This window comes from Thalassophryne amazonica, chromosome 5 (assembly GCF_902500255.1).
Source record: "Thalassophryne amazonica chromosome 5, fThaAma1.1, whole genome shotgun sequence".
Classification (NCBI taxonomy): Eukaryota; Metazoa; Chordata; class Actinopteri; order Batrachoidiformes; family Batrachoididae; genus Thalassophryne; species Thalassophryne amazonica.
The window spans coordinates 10992036-11002101 of NC_047107.1; the positions used below are offsets into that span (position 1 = coordinate 10992036).

General features: G+C 37.7%; 1 protein-coding gene across 1 annotated transcript in view; it reads right to left on the bottom strand.

Annotated features, from left to right (window-relative positions):
* Positions 1 to 10066, bottom strand: part of olfml2a (olfactomedin-like 2A) — a 142336-nt gene that overhangs the window by 131054 nt on the left and 1216 nt on the right. The window lies entirely within an intron of this gene.

Sequence of the window (10066 nt, forward strand, 5' to 3'; positions counted from 1 at the left end):
CAAATATGTGACACATATTCTGAAAGGTGAGATTGTTGTGAACATTTTGATATGCAACACATGGGCATTATACTGAAAAAAGTCTTAAAATGAGTATTACAGAAAGCAAAGAGTAGGTCCCTTCAGCTGCTCCCTCGTTTTCACTCAGATCCAAGGTGGATCTGTATGTTGAATTGACAGAAGTTTCACGCCGAATGTCCTTCATAACGCAACTCCACATGGAGAAATGTGGCACAGGTGGGGTTATAACCGGGAACTTTCTGCACTGAAGCCGAGTGCACTAACCACTCGGTAAAATTCTAGAAAATACCCCTGGACCCCAGACTTTTAATGATAAGGAACAAAGGGATAGAAGTACTTAATTGCAACACCTGGTTTTAATCAGGCAAACGTGAATAATTTGTTTGATATCACAGAGAGTGTCATGGATTGCCCAAAATAAACACCTTGTGAGCACCACTGTACTCACAAGGTCCTCTTTCGGAAAAGGGTGGATTGTTCCCTCTGGGTCAGGGGAGAGTTATCGCCACAAGGGTCTTATTTACAAGGTGGGGTAAGTTGGAGTGTGATATTGGTAGATGGATTGGTGCTGCATCTGATGTTTTATGAATGCTGGACTGGACCATCGTGGTGAAGAAGGAGATGAGCCAGAAGGCGGGACTCTCGATTTACGCTCTTGTGCGTTTTTACAAAAATATTATTTACTGTAAACTAATTGGAATTGTGTTAATTTTGTTCATTAGGTAAATATGTTGTGTATTCATGTCTATATCTGTGCAGTTAAAGAGTTAATATACTGTTTATTTTAACATTTAAAGTTTCCTGAGCAATTAAAAAAGCCATGCTGTAAAGTTTTTTATTTTATTTTTTAATTGTTTACTTATTTCATCAATTTTAAATGTTTGTTCAAGCACTGTTTTAAATGCATTGGTTAAAAGCCCCAGTATCACACCTAAAAAAAAGACACCTGACCTTACTCATGACAAATTTCTGTTTGCCACAGCTATCTGACCTGTGTTTAACTGACTGGAGGGATGCAAGCATACACCCTGTTAGCGGTGACCATGTGTGCACCGTCTGCACACTAACAGCAGCTGCAAAAAATAAAATGAAAATTTGGACTAACAGGGAAATACTGCAGTTTGGCGATCAGATGAGCCAATAAAGAAGGATGTGAAAACAACAAAAACACACAAAACCTGCTCCACAAAGCCTCTCAGCGCATCCTCTGCAAATATGTCATATGTCACAAAGTATCAACAAATTCTAAACGCTTGGACTCATGAAGACTTCCAGCTCAATCCACTCATACTGTATTTTCCGGAGTATAAATTAGTTTTTTTCCTTTTACTAGTGTGAGATGCTCCTGTGACTTATCCTCCAGTGCAACTTATACTCAGAAAAATCATGTGTTCATTACTAATAATAAATATTTATCTTGGGTTTTCCAAGGAATCAGAGCACTAAACAAAATAGACTTCAATAATAATAAAAAAAAATCAACATTAATAAGTACGTAACAACGATGCATAAAAATCCCAAATTAAAAATCTGATAACAGAAAAAAGGTGTGACTTATCCTCCAGTGCAACTTATACTCAGAAAAATCATGTGTTCATTACTAATAATAAATATTTATCTTGGGTTTTCCAAGGAATCAAAGCACTAAACAAATTAAACTTCAATAATAATAATAATAATAATAATAATAATAATAATAATAATAATAATAATAATAATAAAGTAATTATTAATACGTACGCAACAATGATGCATAAAAATTCCAAATTAAAAATCTGATAACATAGAAAAAAGGTGTGACTTATCCTCCAGTGCAACTTATACTCAGAAAAATCATGTGTTCATTACTAATAATAAATATTTATCTTGGGTTTTCCAAGTAATCAGAGCACTAAACAAATTAAACTTTATTAATAATAATAATAAAGTCAATATTATACGTATGTAACAACGATGCATAAAAATCCCAAATTAAAAATCTGATAACACAGAAAAAAGGTGTGACTTATCCTCCAGTACAACTTATACTCAGAAAAATCATGTGTTCATTACTAATAATAAATATTTATCTTGGGTTTTCCAAGGAATCAAAGCACTAAACAAATTAAACTTCAATAATAATAATAATAATAAAGTCAATATTAATATGTACGGAACAACGATGCATAAAAAACCCAAATTAAAAATATGATAACACAGAAAAAAGGTGTGACTTATCCTCCAGTGCAACTTATACTCAGAAAAATCATGTGTTCATTACTAATAATAAATATTTATCTTGGGTTTTCCAAGGAATCAAAGCACTAAACAAATTAAACTTCAATAATAATAATAATAATAATAATAAAGTCAATATTAATATGTACGGAACAACGATGCATAAAAATCCCAAATTAAAAATCTGATAACACAGAAAAAAGGTGTGACTTATCCTCCAGTGCAACTTATACTCAGAAAAATCATGTGTTCATTACTAATAATAAATATTTATCTTGGGTTTTCCAAGGAATCAGAGCACTAAACAAAATAGACTTCAATAATAATAAAAAAAATCAACATTAATAAGTACGTAACAACGATGCATAAAAATCCCAAATTAAAAATCTGATAACAGAAAAAAGGTGTGACTTATCCTCCAGTGCAACTTATACTCAGAAAAATCATGTGTTCATTACTAATAATAAATATTTATCTTGGGTTTTCCAAGGAATCAAAGCACTAAACAAATTAAACTTCAATAATAATAATAATAATAATAATAATAATAATAAAGTAATTATTAATACGTACGCAACAATGATGCATAAAAATTCCAAATTAAAAATCTGATAACATAGAAAAAAGGTGTGACTTATCCTCCAGTGCAACTTATACTCAGAAAAATCATGTGTTCATTACTAATAATAAATATTTATCTTGGGTTTTCCAAGTAATCAGAGCACTAAACAAATTAAACTTTATTAATAATAATAATAAAGTCAATATTATACGTATGTAACAACGATGCATAAAAATCCCAAATTAAAAATCTGATAACACAGAAAAAAGGTGTGACTTATCCTCCAGTACAACTTATACTCAGAAAAATCATGTGTTCATTACTAATAATAAATATTTATCTTGGGTTTTCCAAGGAATCAAAGCACTAAACAAATTAAACTTCAATAATAATAATAATAATAAAGTCAATATTAATATGTACGGAACAACGATGCATAAAAAACCCAAATTAAAAATATGATAACACAGAAAAAAGGTGTGACTTATCCTCCAGTGCAACTTATACTCAGAAAAATCATGTGTTCATTACTAATAATAAATATTTATCTTGGGTTTTCCAAGGAATCAAAGCACTAAACAAATTAAACTTCAATAATAATAATAATAATAATAAAGTCAATATTAATATGTACGGAACAACGATGCATAAAAATCCCAAATTAAAAATCTGATAACACAGAAAAAAGGTGTGACTTATCCTCCAGTGCAACTTATACTCAGAAAAATCATGTGTTCATTACTAATAATAAATATTTATCTTGGGTTTTCCAAGGAATCAAAGCACTAAACAAATTAAACTTCAATAATAATAATAATAATAATAAAGTCAATATTAATATGTACGCAACAACGATGCATAAAAATCCCAAATTAAAAATCTGATAACACAGAAAAAAGGTGTGACTTATCCTCCAGTGCAATTTATACTCAGAAAAATCATGTGTTAATTACTAATAATAAATATTTATCTTGGGGTTTCCAAGTAATCAGAGCACTAAACAAATTAAACTTTATTAATAATAATAATAAAGTCAATAATAAGAAGTATGCAACAATGATGCATAAAAATCCCAAATTAAAAATCTGATAACACAGAAAAAAGGTGTGACTTATTCTCCAGTGCAACATATTCAGAAAAATATTTTTTTTCTCTCTCTCTTTTTTTTTTGATGTTTCACACTGAAATGAACAATGCACTAACCTTTACAGACTTTATGACATCATACAGGTAGCACAGATATTTTATCAGGAACTTTAAACATCAACACTGCTGCAGCTCAGACAGCTTGTCTGTTATTGTTATTGTTGTTGTATATCGTGTCTTTATGACTTTGGGTCTTTGTAACGTAGTGCGTTCTCGTGGTGTAAGCCTTGACAACATGTTAACATTGTGTACTCATCCAAATAAACGCTCAAAATGTCAGACGACTGAACAAACAACCTTTGTCAAGGTCACTCAAAGACACAACACAAAGCACGGGAAGTGATGTCATCTAGTGGAAACAGACAGCAGGGGGAGCAGAAAAACACATGAACTGGGACACCAACTGAAACAAAGGCGCTCTTGAGCAAGGCTCTGAATCATCAGTGGCTAAACAAGCCAGACTGTGTCTGAAAATGAACCAGCCTCTGCTACGTGGTGAAGTTCTGAGTGGAGACAATCTGATGGCGTTTTAAACTGAAGGATGAAGAGCAGAATAAACATTTCCTCACAATAATAAAGAAAAACTTAACGTGGGTGTGTCATGTTGTCATAAAGCCATGTGATCACCACACAAAAATGTTTGTTGGGCTTTACGTGCACATCATCTGTCAGTGTGTTGCCTGAATTGATCCACAGTCATGTCCATAAGTATTTGGAGTACGTGTTGGATTGTTGACTTCAATCTTAATAGGGCAGCGCAGTCTCATTTGAACCCCTAGGTTTGAACATATCACACCCATTTTAGCATCTTTACACTGCCTTCCTGTCTCTGAGAGCAGATTTTAAGGTTTTATTATTAACTTATAAAAGTTGTTCATGGACTGGTGCTGTCTTATCTGCCCGATCTGGTGGAACCCTACGTGCCGGCCTGGGCTTTGCAGTCACAGGATGAGGGACTTCTCTGTGTTCCCAGGGTGAAGAAGGAGTCAGCAGTGCACGATAAGCCTTTTCTTATCGTGCACCCGCTCTGTGGAACAGTCTTCCTGTGACCGTGAGGCAGTCGGAGTCTGTGGACATTTTTAAGTCAAGACTTAAAATCTATTTTATTCTCTTTCTTGTAAATAGTTTCTATTTTTTATCTGTTTTATTCTTTTACTTCTGTTATGTATTTGAATTTTTTAATTTTTATTTATTTGTTTTAATTTTTTATATTGAACTGTTCTGCGTGAGGCGCTTTAAGACGGTTTTTGTCGTGAGCTGGCGCTTTATAAGCAGATTAAATTGAATTGAAAATGAACCCCTATGTGATATTGTGAGATTTGATCACATCTGGGGACAGCCGGCATGAACACAGCAGAGAATCTCTGGACTGAGTGTGGGAGTTTCAGCGCAAACCATTCAGCCCATTCAACCATTAAAAGCATACTCACCGTCACCTAGCGGCCGTGCTGGTTTAAAATGGTTTCTGCTGAAACCCCCATCCTCCGAATGGTTTGTGCTCACACTCCCACACTCCACCCGGGGAATAGTCTCTCGCCACAGTGTCGGGAAAATGATGTACTGTTTTGTTTTCAGCTTCAATCACCGAATCAGTTGTGAAAAGTGCAGGTTTTTTCAGTTCCCAGTGGAGAAGGGAAGACAAGGCAAATGGGGGAGGTCGTGTCAGTAAGTGTTAGCCAACACAGCTAACAAGAGTAGCTGTGTTCTCTCACCTGCAAAACCACCTTGACACGTCCACTTTCCACCGCATCGCCACTTGTTCTTTGCATTTTGATTTTGTTTGCGTGTAATTTGCCCAAATATCGTGTTTCTGTCCCCAGAAGTAGAGAAATTATGCTTTATGCATCATATTTTACCCCTTCAGCGCTCGCCCTCAAACCAGACTGTACTGCCCAATTCAAGGGGTTTAACAAAAACATCATCAACCATAAAGGATTTGCAATACAACAAATTTCTACAAAGTCTTCAGTTTTCAGGTGCTCGTTCTGAAAAAGTGAAGACGAGTGAGGGAAGCCACTAAGACACCGTGACACCCCTTAAAGAGTGATGAGTTTCTGTGGCTGTGACTGGGAAGCTGGGGGTTGAGCCACTTTTATACAATGTCACCAGCTATTCACAGTTTTAGAGTATCCCAGAATCCTTTGCGCGCTGGGGAGGGAGGCTTGATAATGGCTCAGCTTAATGCTAACTTTAACACTGAAAATGCCATAGACATGCTAATGCGTTAGCATGTGTCCCATTTTTAAGTTATAAAATGCATCTATCAACTGTTTCGGAAGACCATAACAGGTTGGTTTAACATAAAAAGGTAAAAATTACTAACAGACGTGGGACATTTGGGGTTTTAGTGGGGAAAAATTAAGATAAAGCGAAATTAAACAAAGAACAAACAAAGCAGCAGATCAAAGATCGAAGCACTACTTCATTGGTTCAAGGTTCAAAGCAAAGCCGCGCTGCAGAAACGGTTGATTACAGACCCGCTGCAGGGCTGACTGCAGGAATGTCCACCAGAGCTGTTGCCCGTGAACTGAATGTTCATTTCTCTATCACAAGGCTATTCAACTGGTGGCCCACGTGCCACAACCGGCCCTTTAATAAGTTTGGACCGGCCTGCAGCCCATCTACCCATAAATAATAATAAATACACAATCAAAAGCCACTACAAAGTGCATTTGCCAATTTTCTGCATTTTCCGACACTTTGTGGCACTTTGCGGCACGATGAGTCCTTTTCCTGCACTGTTTCCAAACAGACCCACCTCGCGTGAGGGCATTGCGGACACTCGAACAGTTGGAGGCAGCAATGTACCGTATTGGTTTGCAAACCGCCAATAAACTCGAAGGAAGAAGAAGACGACGACGACATGGTGCATTCAAAGGAGAAGAGACGTAAAGTTGACAACCAAAATAGATTTAATAATGACTGGACTGATAAACGTGCACATAGAAAATGCCGAAGGCAATCCTAAGTGCCTGCTGTGTTCTGACTGTTGTGCGGTGAATAAGGAATATAACGTGCGGAGGCACTTCATTACGACTCACTCCCGTTTTGACAATGAATATTCACCGGGTTCTGATGCTCGTCAAATAAAAATAAAAGGACTTAATCTGAACTACAAGTGAAGCACTGCAATATTCTCCCGTAGCTGCACTCTGCAGCAGAAGGTAACAGCAGCATCCCTGCATGTTGCGGGTTCTTGCTAAAAAGAAAATGCCGTTCACTGACTCCGAAACAGTGAAAGAACGCATATTAGCTGCCATTGACAAGGTGGTAGTGGACGACAAGCTAAAACAGCAGGTAATGTCTTCAATCAAGTCAATCTCTCTGTCAGATACAACAGTTGCAAGACAACTGGATGTTTTAGCCACAGACGTTTTCGAGACTCTTCTACGTAAGTCAGTTGAAGAAAGCTGAATTCATGTCACTGGCTGTGGATGAGTTAACTGACAGCACCGATATAGCACAACTTTGATGTATGTGTGGTTTTTCAACAGTGACCGTTTCAAGGAGGATCTGTTGGACCTAATTCCACTGGAAGGCCAAACAACAGGGGAAATAATTTTCCAAAAGATTATTGCTTTTTTTAACGACAATGGACTGGACCTGGAACGTGTTAACCTGCTGGTTACAGATGGAGCTCCCTCGATGGCAGGAAGGGTCAAAGGACTGTCTGCACGACCGTCTGCTGTTGCACCAAAACTACTGTCTCATTCAATCAATCAATTTCAATCAATTTTATTTATATAGCGCCAAATCACAACAAACAGTTGCCCCAAGGCGCTTCATATTGTAAGGCAAGGCCATACAATAATTATGAAAAACCCCAACGGTCAAAACGACCCCCTATGAGCAAGCACTTGGCCACAGTGGGAAGGAAAAACTCCCTTTTAACAGGAAGAAACCTCCAGCAGAACCAGGCTCAGGGAGGGGCAGTCTTCTGCTGAGACTGGTTGGGGCTGAGGGAAAGAACCAGGAAAAAGACATGCCGAGAAGGGGGGCAGAGATCGATCACTAATGATTAAATGCAGAGTGATGCATACGGAGCAAAAAGAGAAAGAAACAGTGCATCATGGGAACCCCCCCCCACAGTCTACGTCTAAAGCAACATAACCAAGGGATGGTCCAGGGTCACCTGATCCAGCCCTAACTATAAGCCTTAGCGAAAAGGAAAGTTTTAAGCCTAATCTTAAAAGTAGAGAGGGTGTCTGTCTCCCTGATCTGAATTGGGAGCTGGTTCCACAGGAGAGGAGCCTGAAAGCTGAAGGCTCTGCCTCCCATTCTACTCTTACAAACCCTAGGAACTACAAGTAAGCCTGCAGTCTGAGAGCGAAGTGCTCTATTGGGGTGATATGGTACTACGAGGTCCCTAAGATAAGATGGGACCTGATTATTCAAAACCTTATAAGTAAGAAGAAGAATTTTAAATTCTATTCTAGAATTAACAGGAAGCCAATGAAGAGAGGCCAATATGGGTGAGATATGCTCTCTCCTGCTAGTCCCTGTCAGTACTCTAGCTGCAGCATTCTGAACCAACTGAAGGCTTTTTAGGGAACTTTTAGGACAACCTGATAATAATGAATTACAATAGTCCAGCCTAGAGGAAATAAATGCATGAATTAGTTTTTCAGCATCACTCTGAGACAAGACCTTTCTAATTTTAGAGATATTGCGTAAATGCAAAAAAGCAGTCCTACATATTTGTTTAATATGCACTTTGAATGACATATCCTGATCAAAAATGACTCCAAGATTTCTCACAGTATTACTAGAGATCAGGGAAATGCCATCCAGAGTAAGGATCTGGTTAGACAGCATGTTTCTAAGATTTGTGGGGCCAAGTACAATAACTTCAGTTTTATCTGAGTTTAAAAGCAGGAAATTAGAGGTCATCCATGTCTTTATGTCTGTAAGAACATAAAGGAACTACAAGTAAGTCTGCAGTCACCAGAGTGTCCTCTGCTCTCAGCTTAGTGGTGAGTTGAAAAGTACCCTGGACTCTGTGATTGCTGCAGTGAACTTTATCAGAGCAACATCCAGTCTTCAGCACAGGTTGTTTCGCAGACGACTTGCTGATATGTCAGCTGAGCACTCTGACCGACTTTTACACAACAACGTCAGGTGGTCTGTGAACTGAGGGAGGTAATTATCACCTTTCTATGTGAATGCAAGCACAAGAAGGCTGAAACATTTCTGACAAAAATGCTAGATGAGAAATTTGTCTCAGAAATGTGCTTTTTAAGTGATGTCATGCATCATTTGAATGGTCTTAATCTGAGTCTTCAGGGGAGGATAAAACAGTGGTTGATGTGATTGAAAAGCTGACTGCTTTTATAAAAAAAAAACTAGACATTTTCGCATGTGATCTTAATGACAGCCTGCTGCACTTTCCCACATAGTGACTTCATTAGTATATACTTTTGATGTTCTGTTAAATAAAAACAGAAAAAGTAGTAGCATTTGTCTCAATTGTACATCTGACAGTAATAGTACAGGTCACGAGAATGTCCGGCCCACAGATCATAGTATTCGGACAAATTTGGCCTCCGGAAAAATATAGTTGAATAGCCCTTCTCTACCATAAACCGTCTCCAAAGGTGTTTCAGAGAATTTGGTAGGACACAACCGCAGGCCATGTGTAACCACACCAGCCCAGGACCTCCACATCCAGCATGTTCACCTCCAAGATCATCTGAGACCAGCCACTCGGACAGCTGCAGCAACAATCGGTTTGCAGAACCAAAGAATTCCTGCACAAACTGTCAGAAACCATCTCAGGGAAACTCATTTGCATGCTCATCGTCTTCATCTGGGTGTCGACCTGACTCCAGTTCATCAGTGTAACTGACTTGAGTGGACAAATGCTCACATTCGATGGCGTCTGGCTACTGATCAACTCTATGTGAAGGAGATGTGTTGCACTGCGTGAAGCAAATGGCGGTCACACCAGATACTGACTGGTTTTCTGACCCCGCCAGAATCCACCCATAAAGCAAAACTGAATATTTCAGATTTAGACAGATTTGTGAACAATATTTGAGAGAAATGGGTCTTTTGTGTATATAGAAAATGTTTTAGAACTTTGAGTGAAGCTAATAAAAAATGGGAGCAAAAGCAAAAGCG